General features: G+C 43.2%; 1 protein-coding gene across 1 annotated transcript in view; it reads left to right on the top strand.

The window, feature by feature from the left end:
* Positions 1–14,677, top strand: part of LOC308586251 (vertebrate ancient opsin-like) — a 93,022-nt gene that overhangs the window by 14,915 nt on the left and 63,430 nt on the right. The gene's annotated exons all lie outside the window — the stretch shown is intronic.

The raw sequence follows: 14,677 nt of genomic DNA on the forward strand, positions 1-14,677 counted from the left end.
GCAAATGTCAAGATAAGATTGAGTCAGTGTTGGAGCAAGTAAATATGTTAACGTAATAATAATACCTGAAGGAGTGTCTCCACCCCCATCGTTCTGCCTGGACACTGAGGTCCAGCGCCGAGGGCCTTCTGCTGGTTCCCTCGCTGCGAGAAGCCAAGTTACAGGGAACCAGGCAGAGGGCCTTCTCGGTAGTGGCACCCGCCCTGTGGAACACCCTCCCACCAGATGTCAAAGAGAAAAACAACTACCAGACTTTTAGAAGACATCTGAAGGCAGCCTTGTTTAGGGAAGCTTTTAATCTTTAATAGGTTATTGTATTTTAATATTCTGTTGGAAGCCGCCCAGAGTGGCTGGGGAAACCCAGCCAGATGGGCGGGGTATAAATAATAAATTATTATTATTATTAGTCCATTTACAAGTATTGAGACTAAGAGTCTATAAAGTAAACTTGATTAAAAAGCAATTCTCTCCTCAACCCACTCCCCCGAACAATAATTCCACAAACAATAACCACTGTGGACAGGTCAGTAAACTTTAAAGGCAATCTAGTGCCAATTTCATGGAAAAGTCATGATTTAGAATAAAGGATAGAGCAACATCAAGAAGAATAGGTGTAATGCTGTGGAAACATTTAAATTGTGTGGAAGAACACATAAAATGTGAAAATCAGCTGGAAAGGAAACATTGCGAAGATGGACTAAAGAGCTGTCCTAATGAAGCCACAATCTTTCCTCACCCCTAGTCATATTTTTTTCTACATTAAACAGCCCTCGACTGTTTGATCAACTTCCACTTTGACTCCCCACCCCATTTTATTGCAAATTGACATTGAATTCATCAGAATTCATGGCCTTTTCAATTACCTTCATTTAGTACTTCTTTTTGCAAATGCCTTCTCTTATTTCATAGCAAGCCACCTTAACTTTGCTGTTGTAACCATAGTGAAATTGACTTGATCCAGTTTGGTATTTTGTTTGTTTTCAATTGGTGAAATGACATACTTCACTGAAGTATAAATAGCCTTCAACATGAGTTTATAAATAGCCTTCATATCTCCTGACGCGATTTGCCACTTGTATATGTGCGTCTTTGCTTCCGTTTAACTTTACCATTTCATATCTGAGTAATTTCCCCCATAAAATATAAATACAATGGATCTGGATTGTATACACAAGGTTGCCACCCACTCACATAGATATTGAATCCTTTGCAACTGTTGCTGGTGTTACAAGTGGTTTGACAAAACTTAACCCCTTACAATGGCTCTTGATGCTACTTATGAAAGTGGTGGAAATGAATTCAAGATTCTTATTGCAGAGGTGGAAGAATGAGTGCAGGTGGGGGAATCTCATCATGGAAAGATAAACAACAGCACATTTTCATTTGTTTTGAGATCCATGTGTAAATCCTACTTTGCTGAAGAGATTCTGGGCACTCTTCAAGTAACGGCTCCTGTTTGCACAATGGAGCTCCCCCACCTTTGCTCTGCCATACACCCCCTAAAAAAGTTCTAGGGGTTCCCCAAAGCACCAGAGCAGATTGGGGGAGGGCATGGGGAGGAGCAGAGGGAAAGTTATGTTGCACAAGCACAAATACTTGCACTGAAGGGACATGTTAATTGGATACTTCCCTCACATTCTAATTTCCTTTCTCACATTCTCGTGGAGTGGGGTGGGAGGGTCGGGCGAAATCACCTGCTGATTTCGTCCTACCTGCTCTGGCCTACTAGCATTCTCCATCCCTCTATGTGCTGAACTTAGCTTCTTTCGTAGCTTGGATCCAGCATTTGTTCATGACAACCACTTTATAATGTCAAAGAGAGAGTGGTAAAATGCTCAGCGCACAAAAAAAGGCAACAGAAATGGAGGTGCTCCTAATACTTATGTGATGTGTGGCCCATATACTTTTTAACAAAAAGAGCTGGTAGTACTGCAGAATCACAATAACAAGGCCATTTGGCTTGATTTGGTTCAAGACTGTAGAATAGGGTACAGGAGAATATAAGCTTTGACAGCACAATCCAAATCCAAGAGCCTACAGGTTGGGCAAGTTTAGAATAGGTTGTAACTTCCTCATCCCAGCTCAGCCAGAGATATGCTAGCATAAGTCTCTCAAGCTGGCTGAATTGGAGCTGTGATGGCTTAGCCTGTGGAACTGAAGCCCATGGGACAGGGATGGGACAGGGCAAGGAGAGACTTAGGAACATGGTGGAATTTATGCTCGTAAAAAGTGTGTTGTTGTTTAGCCGTTTAGTCGTGTCCGACTCTTCGTGACCCCATGGCCCAGAGCACGCCAGGTACTTCTGTCTTCCACTGCCTCCCGCAGTTAGGTCAAACTCATGCTGGTAGCTTCGAAGACACTATCCAACCACGTAAAAAGTGTAGTCTAACTCTATTTTAAAGACTGGGTCCCTGTCATTTTCACTCATGGATTGTGAATGGTTGATGCAACTGTTTCAGGACATCAAGGTTTCTGTGATATGTCCTATACAGGTGTATCAAGACAATAGATCCTGCTTGGCTTTGCCAAACTCAGAGAGTTGCAAGCAAAGAACCAAATACTTGCAGATTAAGTTAGCATCGTGCAAGAGAGTGTATTCAGAAAGGACTCATTCAAGTGTCCTACATGCCAGGAAATGAAATTCCTGCAGATCTGTTGTCTAAGGTTGTTAACAGAGAACAACTTAAGGTTTATGTACAGCGTTTGCAATTGGGTTGAACCACAGGTACTACAGGTTACACGGAAAGGGGGAGGATGTTAGAATATAGTTCCATTCCACCTTTAGAACAGGCATGTGGAGTTGTTGTATGCCACATGTCTGTTTACTTCCAGCACAGTCTGCTGGGAACTTCCGTTGTATATAGCTTTTGCCTATGCTTTTTGCTTGGACATGAAGGGAAGCAGACATGTTTTTCCTTTGTCCTGCTGCTGAATAAATGTTTGTAAATATGCCTCTGTTCGCCACTTCCGTTGTGAAGAGTTATTCACTCTGCTGATTAGAGCGTGCTTGAGTTTCTGAAGGCTTCTGAAGCTGTGTGCCACTATTTGATGATGTTCCAAGGGAGACCGGAGTTCGCCCGGCTGCCAGCCGGTGGGCTGGGGGCCTGCCAATTGCCCCCCGTTCCCAGGTCGCATCTCAACAGCTGGGACCTGCTCAGACAACAGGAGCCCCGCTGTTGAACAGAGCTTGGAATAGAGATAACTTACACCACTTTTACATCAATGAGCTGACATTCCAACAGCTTCTTATATTTAGGATTGCCCTACCTGGTATATTTGAGGTTCCAGTCAAAGGAAGCTCACAAGCATTCTGGCAGGGGAAGCAGCTGAAAAGCAATGATCCATTTGTCTGATTATTGGTTTGGTGATGCTAAACTGTCTCATATCAGCCATAGGTGGGGGAGGGTGGGTTATGTTTATTAATTTTGTATAAAAACATCAGTGTATGCATGTGAGCCGAAAAGGAACACATGTGCAAACACACCATCTTTTACTCTCCACCCACACTACAACAAAAGAAGCTGCAAGCATGCTGTGCTCCCAGGGACTGTCTGGCAATGGCACATGAGCAAATTTTCTGCATATTTGCTGAATGAAAAATAGGTGTTTGCAGTGTGGAGGAGGCAGGCTGCAAGACACATAATGGAAAGCAGAAGATTCATGAGTTGGAAACTCTCTCTCTCTCTCTCTCTCTCTCTCTCTCTCTCTCTCTCTCTCTCTCTGTGTGTGTGTGTGTGTGTGTGTGTGTGTGTGACTGCACTAAAATGCATCGGCTATAGATTTTTTGAGTTACATTCATTTTAAAGGAACTCCCAATGGCTTACTATGGGGGGGGGGGAGAGAACCCAAAGACTAGCAACTAAATAGAATTGTAGAGTTCATACCATTGAAGGTTCTAGGGGGCCGAAAAACACCCCCAAGCTTCACCCTCTGGAAAAGTCTGCCCAGTTATGAAACATACCAGGAACGTAGGACTGTAGGCCAAAGGAGTTTCTGCAGATTGTTAGCAAGAAGCAAAAAACAAAACAAAGGAAAAGACAAATGCTAACAAAATATTAAAACAGATAGAATAAAGAAGCTGCTTAATTGTTAATCCTGTTCACACAGTTGTGCAATTACAGGAATGAAAATACTTGTATCAATCAATTAACCTCTCATGCATAAATTGCAAAGAGGTTTACCTCATTGCCTTCCAAATTAACAAAATCCCTCTTTGGGAACCACGGTTTTGAAAATGAAAAATAAAAATAGATCAATTGTTTGTTAAGTGATCAGCATGCTGACAAGCTCTTGTTCTAGTTTTCTTTTTATAATTGAGGCCCTAAAAATAAACACATTTCTGCCTTATGGAGAGTTTTAGTAGTTCAGCTGCTCAGGGGATTGTCCTTGGTAAATGAAGCTGAAAAGTCGCTATGTGGCTCATTTCACATGGTGACATATGAGAAACAGTAGATGGGAGCTGTACCCTAAATGGGCCAGGGCCCATCCCCCAGGCCCTGAAAAGACACAGCTGCTTTTCTGAGGTGAAGAAAGGAAAGGAAAGGAGGGATACAGGCGGAGGATGGGGGCTTCCTGATGCTGCTTCGCACAATGCAGACCTACAAGGTATGATACGTTAGGTGGGCCTAGATTCATGCTTTTTCTATTCCCTTCAGCAGGGCAACATTATCTCTGCAAGGCCCAGGGGTTTGAGGTTGTTGTTGTTTTAGCTTCTGCAAGCTTTGGGATTCATTCCATTTTGCCAGTACTTCTCTCTTGAGTGTATGGTGCCATACTCAAAGAACTGAGTTTGCTATTTGTGTATAAGATGATGATTGAAGTAACATGACCAAATAGCAGTTGGGAGCGTGAGCAGCACTAGCAGTAAAGGGGATGAATACTTCACCTCAGTTTCCATGTCTCCATTGTTACCAGAGTTACTTGAGTAATGCAGAGAGAAAATCCTGGTAAGTGTTTACTGGACAAACTGAACAAAACTGTATGTCACTTAAGCAGAAAGAAATAGAGGTTTTTTTTAGCTTTTTTGACAGGCATTGCTCAGAGCAGGAAGACATTCAACTAAACATCTGTGAGAAAACTCCCGCACATCTAGACAGCCTATTAGAGCATGCACTAGCAAGCCATCTTCCGTCCCTGCTTGCTATGCAACACCGCCACCCTCTTGGCTCGTTGACTTACTGACAACAGAATTATCCCTTAAGTTACACACTGAATGATCTCTGCTGTTGCACCTCCAACACCCACACCACAAATCTCCAGAATGCCCCACCAACTTCATACCCTGCAACTGAAGATCCATTTTTGTTTTTTTGTTTTTTAAGGGCTGCTTCTAGTTTCTTAAGGATGCACTCAAAGATTTACCGTAATTTTCGCTCTATAAGACGCACCAGACCATAAGACGCACCTAGTTTTTGGAGGAGGAAAACAAGAAAAAAAATATTCTGAATCTCAGAAGCCAGAACAACAAGAGGGATCGCTGCACAGCGAAAGCAGTGATCCCTCTTGCTGTTCTGGCTTCTGGGATAGCTGCACAGCCTGCATTCGCTCCATAACACACACACACATTTCCCCTTACTTTTTAGGAGGTAAAAAGTGAGTCTTATAGAGCAAAAAATACAATACTTTACTGACAACTAACAGAGCATTGGTTTGTGAAATTATGGATTTCTGAATGCCATTCTCCCTCTGCATGTGCCGCTACACTGAGCAAGACCTATTACTTAGAGGCAAAGGCCACAGTCCTATGGGAATCACACATTAGTCACCTGTAACCTGGAGTCAGAGTGCTTTTCTCTTGCCAAATGTGTGTGAAGGATTAGAGTCTAGTTACTATTAAGGGAAAAGAGGAAAGAGCTACACTGGGCAATTTCAGCAATTTCCTATGCAGCTGACAGCAACTATTGTGCTCCAGCTACTTACCTCTCATTTGCTATTTGCTGCCCAGGATCAGGTGCTGACATCTGTGCACACAGCTGCCTTATCCTCTTCTTCCCTGGTTGTTGAGTTGCCTTATCCTCTTCTTCCCTGGTTGTTGAGTATCAAAACAAAACATTTGAAATAATAATAATAGTAATAATAATAATAATAATAATAATAATAATAATAATAATAATAATAATAATAATAATAATAATAATAATATGGGAGCAGGAGGAAGGGAGAGATAGATAGAAGAGATAGTTACTGGAAAGGGTGCAGAAAAAGACAACCAAAATGGTCAGGAGACTGAAACACCCTCCCTTTGGGGAAAGTTTGATGCTTTTTAGTTCAGCAGAAAGGTGAGTAGATGGAGATGCACATGGTGTGAAGAAAGCAGGTAAGGATACATTTTCCCTCCTCTCTCATAACAGTGGGGCCTGCTGTCACCCCCCCCCATAGAAGTACTGTCGTATTTTGGAAGTCGAACGGAATCCATTTTGGAAGTGTGTTTGATTTCCAAAACATTTGGAAACCAAAGAGCGGCTTCTGATTGGCCCCAGGAGCGTCCTGCAGACAATCAGAAGCCGCGGAAGCCACACCAGGTGTTTGGCTTCCGAAAATCGTTCAAACACCGGAACACTCACTTTCAGGCTTCAATCGTTCGGGAGCCGATTTGTTCAGGAGCCAAGGTGTTTGGGATTCCAGGTATGACTGTACTTATTCACACAACACGTGGTGTAGTGGTTAAGAGCGGTAGACTCCTAATCTGGGGAACCGGGTTCGCGTCTCCGCTCCTCCACATGCAGCTGCTGGGTGACCTTGGGCCAGTCACACTTCCTTGAAGTCTCTCAGCCCCACTCACCTCACAGAGTGTTTGTTGTGGGGGAGGAAGGGAAAGGAGAATGTTAGCCGCTTTGAGACTCCTTAAAGGGAGTGAAAGGCGGGATATCAAATCCAAACTCTTCTCTTCTTCTTCTTCCCTTATGGTAGTATACCCTCCAAGTGTCCTGATTTTCCAGAGACAGTCCTGGAATTATGAAAGCCATCTTGGCTTCTGATTTGATCCCAGAATGAGGATGAGCTGGCGTTTGTCCCAAGCGAGAGTGGTGGTGGCAGTTGCGAGGGAGCATCCTGTTGCCATTGCCTCTCCATGGCAACCACTGTCAGCCTCCTCTCTTGGGCAGTTCATAGCAGCTGCTGGATCGTGGGCAAGGAGGAGGAGAGGCTACTGCCACTGAGGCCCAGCTCTGAAGGCAAGGCCATGCTGGGTGGGAAGAAACGGGGAGCGCAGCACAAATTAAACCAACACTATCTTCTTCCATACATCTAATCTTTCATTCATAAAATGCTTTACGAAAGAAGCCTAAACTGCCTCAGTTAACAGTATCCTTTTGTTTATTGCAAGGCACTCCATTGAGAGCATTCGTGGTTTAGTTTTGGAGCTGAATTACACACACAGTAGTGTACTCCTAGAAAATTTCAAGAGATTAACACACAGTTGATCTCCTGCCAATACTTTGGAGCTCATGGATTCCTTTGTAGTAGGTAAAGTAGCCTTCCTGAACTTTGCATCTCAATTTATTCTCTAAATCTGGCATTTGCATGAACATGAGAAATTACTTAAAATGCTTCAGCAACAGATATCAGGGTAGTTGTTTTAAACCAATTAACAATGACCGTAAATATCATGAGTGTTTGCTTTACGGGGATTGAATGCACACGTGTTTTCATTGCAATGGCTGCAGCTTTGATTTGAACAATCCGTTCTACACATTCTCCTCCTTCTGCTGGCTGTTCTGCAGGCAGTGGGCTGCTCAGTGATAGGCAAATGCCAGTGGAAGGCACCTTGAGGGGTAGAATTATCCCTTTGGTGTCTCCCCTTTTGGGATGCCATTGAGGTCAAGGAGTGCACCCAGATAGTGGCAGACAGATGGTGGAAGGACCCTGAGGGAGAGGCAGGGAAGAGAAGATCTGCCAGTATGCAGTGGAATGCCTCCTCTTCCAAAACAATGACAGTCTGGAAGTGCCATTGTTGCCACAGAATCTTTAGAGATATATCTGAAGTGTATTATGGCGCTTATATTGAGCATGTGCATAGCATGTGGTGAATGTTGTGCATAAACACACAGGCATATACTCTCCCGTGGAACTGTGGAGTTTTTCTTACTATCAGAGATTTGCCCCTTGAATCCAGAAGTATTGGCAAGCATCCAGTTTGAATTGAATTTAAATTTCATTCTTAAACTGGACACTTCAGATACTTCTGGAATATTTAAAGGGGTTGTTGCTCCCCCAAAGACAACAATATGGGGGGGGAGCTTTTCCTGGTACTCCAATGGCAAGAAATGGCTCTCTGTGCAGTTGGAATAACTTCAGCTACACCCAAACAGCAATGCCTTTTTGCAGCTTGAAGTGACATGGCTGACATGAATGGAGTCATGTGGTAACCACTTTGGAAATATGGTTTGGCATAAAAAGTGGGACTGCTTTCACACCTTTGCACCTAAGCAGCAGTGGGCATGGCCTCTATAGTGACAGCTGCAATGGCATGTACATTCAGCCAGGGCCAGCCCATGAGGCAAGGTGAGGCGACCACCTCAGGTAGCAAGATCCGTAAGGGCAGCAGATCCCAATGTAGATCTTTATTCTTGCTTTGTTCCTGATTTCACTTCCTGCTTCTTCCTTGGTGGGGAGAGGGCAGCCATTTTGTGGTTCATCTCAGGTGCCAAAATGTCTTGGGTTGGCCCTTGCATTCAGTATTGCTTTTTCAAACAAACAAACAAACAAACAAACAAACAAACAAACAAACAAACAATTAATTAATTTTGGGTGTGTGCATTGAAACACCCACCCACCCACCTACCCACAAAAGCCAAATAGAGTTCAGCTTAAGGTTCATTTTCAAAATTTTAAATGTAAATAGCTGCAACATGCTATTCTTAATTTCATTAATTTTTTTAAGTCCCTTCTCTGCCTCATATACTTTCAGTTTGTTTGCTACTGAAGACATGGAGTTTTGGTCATAATTTTCTTGCTTTCCCTCAGCTGAATTTAACTTTTCATTATCAAAGGTTTTGACATAGAGGCTTGAATTTAAAGCTGGTCATTTTCTGCTAACTGTCCCCTCCATTAACATTGCCTCCTGTACCCTATCCCAAATCATTACCAAGTGTGCCCCATCCCTCAGAGGAAAAGGGGAGCAGGAAATGTCTTTTCCATGGATGGAACTTTGTTCTGCCACTGGTGGTAAGTTGGGATCCAAACCAAGGCCTCCACTATGCTGCACACTTTTCAAAGCATAAACTTAGAGGAAACAAATCTTCCTCTCCATCTGAAACTCCAATATCTTTTCTGCATCCAATCTCATCTGAAACATTAATTGACTGATTTAAAAGACATAACCCTAAACTGGAACGATTTATCTATAAGCAGCAATTTGTCTTGCTTGACAAGATTGTTGGCTGCTTATAAATACAGAGATTGTGTCTATTTTTTCAGAAGCAAACAGCTCATTTTATCTTTATTTCACTTTAGTTGAAAACTTTAGGACTCTGTCATCCCGTAGTCTGATGCAGAATAATTTCCTGCAAGAGACTCCCTGGGAATATTAGATCAGACTAGATTACATTCATGCTATAATATATACTCTCTAAAATGTTCAGAGAGAAGTAAATTGGTTTCATATACTTTCAGATAAAAAGCTCATATTTTAAACTGTCCATTGGATTATTGCTTTGCTTTGAGGAAAAGGCCGGAATGTATGTATGTATGTAAATAAATAGATAGATAGATAGATAGATAGATAGATAGTATTATTCGTACCCCGCCCATCTGACTGGATTGCCCCATCCACTTTGGGCAGCTTCCAAACATATATAAAAACACAATAAAACATTAAACATTGAAAAGCTTCCCTATACAGGGCTGCCTTCAGACGTCTTTTAAAGGTTATGTAATTACTCATCTCCTTGACATCTGGTGGCAGGGCGTTCCACAGGGAGGGTGCCACTACTGAGAAGGCCCTCTGCCAGGTTCCCTGTTACTTCACTTCTCACAGTGAGGGAACTGCCAGAAGGCCCTCAGAGGAGGAACTCAGTGTTCAGGCTGAACAATGGGGGTGGGTGGGTGGAGAGGAGACAATCTTTGAGGTATACTGAGCCGAGGCCATATAGGGCTTTAAAGGTCAGAACCAACACTTTGAACTGTGTTTGGAAACATACTGGGAGCCAATGTAGGTCTTTCAAGACTGGTGTTATATGGTCTCGGCGGCCGCTCCCAGTCACCAGTCTAGCTGCCGCATTCTGGATTAGTTGTAGTTTCTGAGTCACCTTTAAAGGTAGCCCCATGTAGGGCGCATTGCAGTAATCCAAGCGGGAGATAACCAGAGCATGTACCACTCTGGCGAGACAGGCTGGATCTAGATACATCAAAGAAGCGTTTCAGTTAAACACGTTGCAAACTTTGTATGAGAAATCGGGTTAGCGAAAAAGGAACTCCACAGCTCCATCTGGTGTCACAGTGTTAGAATGCATAAACAACAGATACAGTATAATGCGCTTTTTCTTTGCCAATGTAGCTGAGTCCACAGTGTGCGGGCTGGTAGGGTCTCAGCCAATGTACCAGATAGAGCTGGTAGACTTTAAATGCATACTTTAAAACTGGGCAGATTTTTTCCCCCTTTCAACAATCATATTAATTCAAATTCTTTTAAAGTTGAATAACCTCACATTCTATAAAAAGCCACAAAATCAGTTCCCCTTAATCCCCATTGCAGACAACATCTGACTGTAATTACACTCAGTCTGCAGGGAGCACATTATGTCAACGGAGGCAGGACTTGGTATATTGTGTCCGATGTGGCGAAGGAAAAGGTGAAGCTGGTGGGGAGCACCCAGCGCCTGCATTCTTTGCTTTCTGCATACTGTTTTCAATGCCTTCAAATCCCTTTCTATTTTTACCTTATAATATTTCACTAATCTGCTACCTAGGGAAGGATGAAACTACAGCTAATAGATGGGAAGTGACAGACACACACAATGCATTCAGTGATGAAGGACCCTGGGTCAACCTGGATGGGTCCAAGTGGGATGAGAGGATGCTCGGCATTAATCTGGTGGCATCATTCCTAGGAGCCCAAAGAACAGGCAGCAACATGACTTCTACCTGGCAATTTATAGCACTATGGCGCAGCTTTCAGGAAGGAAACAGGAGCCCTCAAACTACACCTACAAGAACAGAGCCTTACTAAATTGTAGCCTAATGGATACTAAGAAAAAGCAAACCGTTCAACATATATAATGTTTGCACACAAATATTCACACATCCTGGGCACGTCTGCACCTGGCAGTTGGTGATGGGAACAATTCACCATTGATCCAGGACACCAGACCCAGGAATAATTTGAGGATGTGTCTATGCAACCTTACTCCTCTTCAGGCATTACAATACACTGTTCACAGAATATGTGGATTTTTGTGGGGAAAGTGGTGTGCAATCAGTGCCCCAGCTCTGCCCTCTACTGTCATTGTTTCTGTCACCCTCAGCTTTTGGAAAATGATGTGCGACGTGCAGATCTTCCTGTATCTGCAGAGGTTTCCTACACATTTTGGAATCTGCTCCACAGTCAGGGTTGTCTTTACCCGGGGGTGCAAGGGGTGCGGGGCACCTGGGGGTCAAATTCTGGGGGGTGTCAGGCACCTGCCACTGAAGCCACCTAAGCTCTTAACTATCTACCTGTTATGAAATAATAAATAATTTTGATCAAGCTAGAAAAACAAAATACATATATACCTAGGTATTACTTTGTACGCTCATTTACCAAAGATGCGCCATGCCAGCGGCGGTGCTTGCCATTCACAATGGCGGTGCTTGTCAGACTCAACGACGGCGCTTGTCATTCTCAATGGAGCCATGCACGTGAAATCAACTAAATTTGGGGTTGCTGGGCGGATATTTGCACCCCGGCGGTGCATATGCTAAAGTTGGCCTTGTCCACAGTCATCCTCTATGAACTGAGAGTGATGGAAACGACAGCTGGGGGGGGGGGGGGTGCAATGCACACAAATCTAGCACACTTCCCCACACTGGCCCCTCACATATTTTGTGAAAGTAATGGTCACATTCCCACCATACATTTAAAGCACTAGGATACGGCTTTGAACAGTCATGGCTTTCCCCAAATAATTCTGGGAGCTGTCGTCTGTTCAGAACTCTAAGAATTATAGCTTGGGGGGGGGGGAGTAGCAGACCTCCTAACAACTCTCAGCGCCTTTAACTGCAGCTCCCAGAATTATTTGGGAGAAGCCACTATTGTTTAAAATGTATCATAGCACTTTAAATGTATGATGGGAATGTGGCTTATGTCTGAAGAGGGTATTGGAGTCATTTAAAAAATCTGTTTTTATAGATATGAATTGCCTCGGGGGGGGGATATATTATCTGGGATCGCTGATCACTTGGCCCTAAAAACGCTTCAAGAAGAAGTTGCTTCTGACTGGCAAGGTCTGAGAAAATAGAATGTGCTCTTCCAAGAAGATCTTCTTGAGAAGGTGCCCTCCCCCTTTTGATTTAATTTGTTGGGTGATATTTTGACAAGACCAATTTCAGCATGTTCCTCTGCTTCATTGTAAATACCAACATTTATTAATGTTCTTTTCAAGGTGCTATTTTTCTTAACTAAGCATTTTAGCCTTTGTCTGGTGTGATAGACTATCTAGAGAATTATTTCAAAAGTAAATAGGAATGCTATGTGCAGATAAATGGAAATTATACTTAATGGGAATCTTTTTCTAACACGATGCTTATGAAATGACAAATTAAGCCTATTTGTTCTCTGATACTCTGAATAGAATAAATTCAATCCAACAAGCAGAAATAGCTAGATTAATCACCCAATTTTAGCTCATTTTAGCTCATCTAATTTTATTTCCATTTTTAAATAGTCAGTGCATACTTGCTAATGATTTATCCAGGGGAATTCTAGTAATATTGCCACTCTTTCTCCTAGGAACTTGATGGCTAATAAACCTTTAACACGAAAATGGCTCCTGGGATGCCGCTTATTAAGCACTCACAAATAAATATAATATTGTTGCAGAAAGTAGTAAGGAGGAAATGATTTTAGGATTGTGAGGTCATCTTCCAGGATGATGCGTTTAGGTGCCCTTTCCATTGAAAGCCTCATGTTTCATGAAACCAATCAACTCATTTAAAAGTTGATCCCAAGACATCTTGATGCCTAAGGCAAAGCACCAGGTGACATCTCTTCCCCATTTCACAGACAGAAGCCAATAGGACCAGGAGCTGAATCTGATTCCAACACTGGTGAAAGGTAGTATCTTCTTCTCCACCTGAGGCATCAGGCTAGCTTAGGGGCCTCAAACCATGTGGCACAGACAGCTCTATCCTCCAACAGAGGGGGGAGGGAATGGTCCAGGGGCTCAGGAATAACTGCCCTGGGGTGGGGAAGCCACTGTAGCACCATCTCCAGCATTTGCCATCTGAGGCTGTTGTGACATTCTGTCTAATGGTAGGGCCAGGCCTGGTTGAACCCATTCTTCAGGTAATCAAGGTATACAGGCTCAAAAGCTCTCAAAGCTTCTCCCCACTCCCCATCTTTGAAAATGAATACAGTCATACCTTGGTTTGCGAACAGCTTAGTTGCCGAACAAATCGACTCCCGAACGCTGAAAACCTGGAAGTAAGTGTTCCGGTTTTCAAACTTTTTTGGAAGCCGAACGTCTGACATGGCTTCCACTTGAGTGCAGGAAGCTCCTGCAGCCAATCGGAAGTCGTGCTTTGGTTTTCAAACGGTTTCGGGAGTCGAATGGACTCCTGGAATGAATTAAGTTAAAGAAGGAAGATACCACTGTAGCACCACTTCCACTCGCAAAACTGCAGTGTTGCCACACTGTACAGCTACACTGTTCTGGGGTGGGGGGAAGCTTTCATATGTGGCCTTTTGGAGATAATGGAATTGTCTTCCTGCTTTTGCAGATCTGAGGAGGGAAGGAGAAGGTGTCAGAGAATAAAAGTTTCTGGATCAAATGTGGCGCTGTGTGGGTGATAAAGGCTGTCAGCAGCAATTTGACAGAGGCATTCTGTACAGGAAGGAACTTCAAGTGGTCTTTTCAATGAACAGCCCTGTCTTTTCAACAAGTCTTAACTGCCAGAGTGGACTTGAGATAGTGGCAGTAGCCTACTAACCCCTGTACCATGTTGGAATTTGGATATCCTGAGACATAGGCTAGGGTGTTTGCATGCTGCGTGAGATTTAGCAGCAGGCTTGGGGAAACCACGTTTGAAGAAACAGCATTTTTATTTTTGAAATGTCACCCCAAAACAAACCAACAAGGATCTCGCATCCTCAGTGGATATGGATGTGGACAAATTGTTGGGGTGGGGGACAGAATATGGAGGGATGGGTAGAGATGGAATGGAATATCCTGGTAAAGGGTATGGCTGACTGGTTGGCATCCTGGCCAGGAACACATTTTGTTGCAGTTCCCACTTGTTGAAGGTCAAATATTCCATGACAAGCCAAAGACTATTCATCATGTAAATTCATATTTCCAAAAAGGTATAAGTGGACAATCATTTAGGCAGAACAGGACAGCACAGATGATTCAAGACTGCATTTGTAACTTGATGCTTTAGCTTTTCTAGCCGATCATTTTTTTTAACACATTCAGTACATGGCTATTAATAATAATTGGTTGCATACACAAAGAGCTGTGCTTTGTAGCCTTGATCTTATTCA

The sequence above is a fragment of the Podarcis bocagei genome, assembly GCF_964188305.1.
Source record: "Podarcis bocagei genome assembly, chromosome: 4".
NCBI lineage: Eukaryota > Metazoa > Chordata > Lepidosauria > Squamata > Lacertidae > Podarcis > Podarcis bocagei.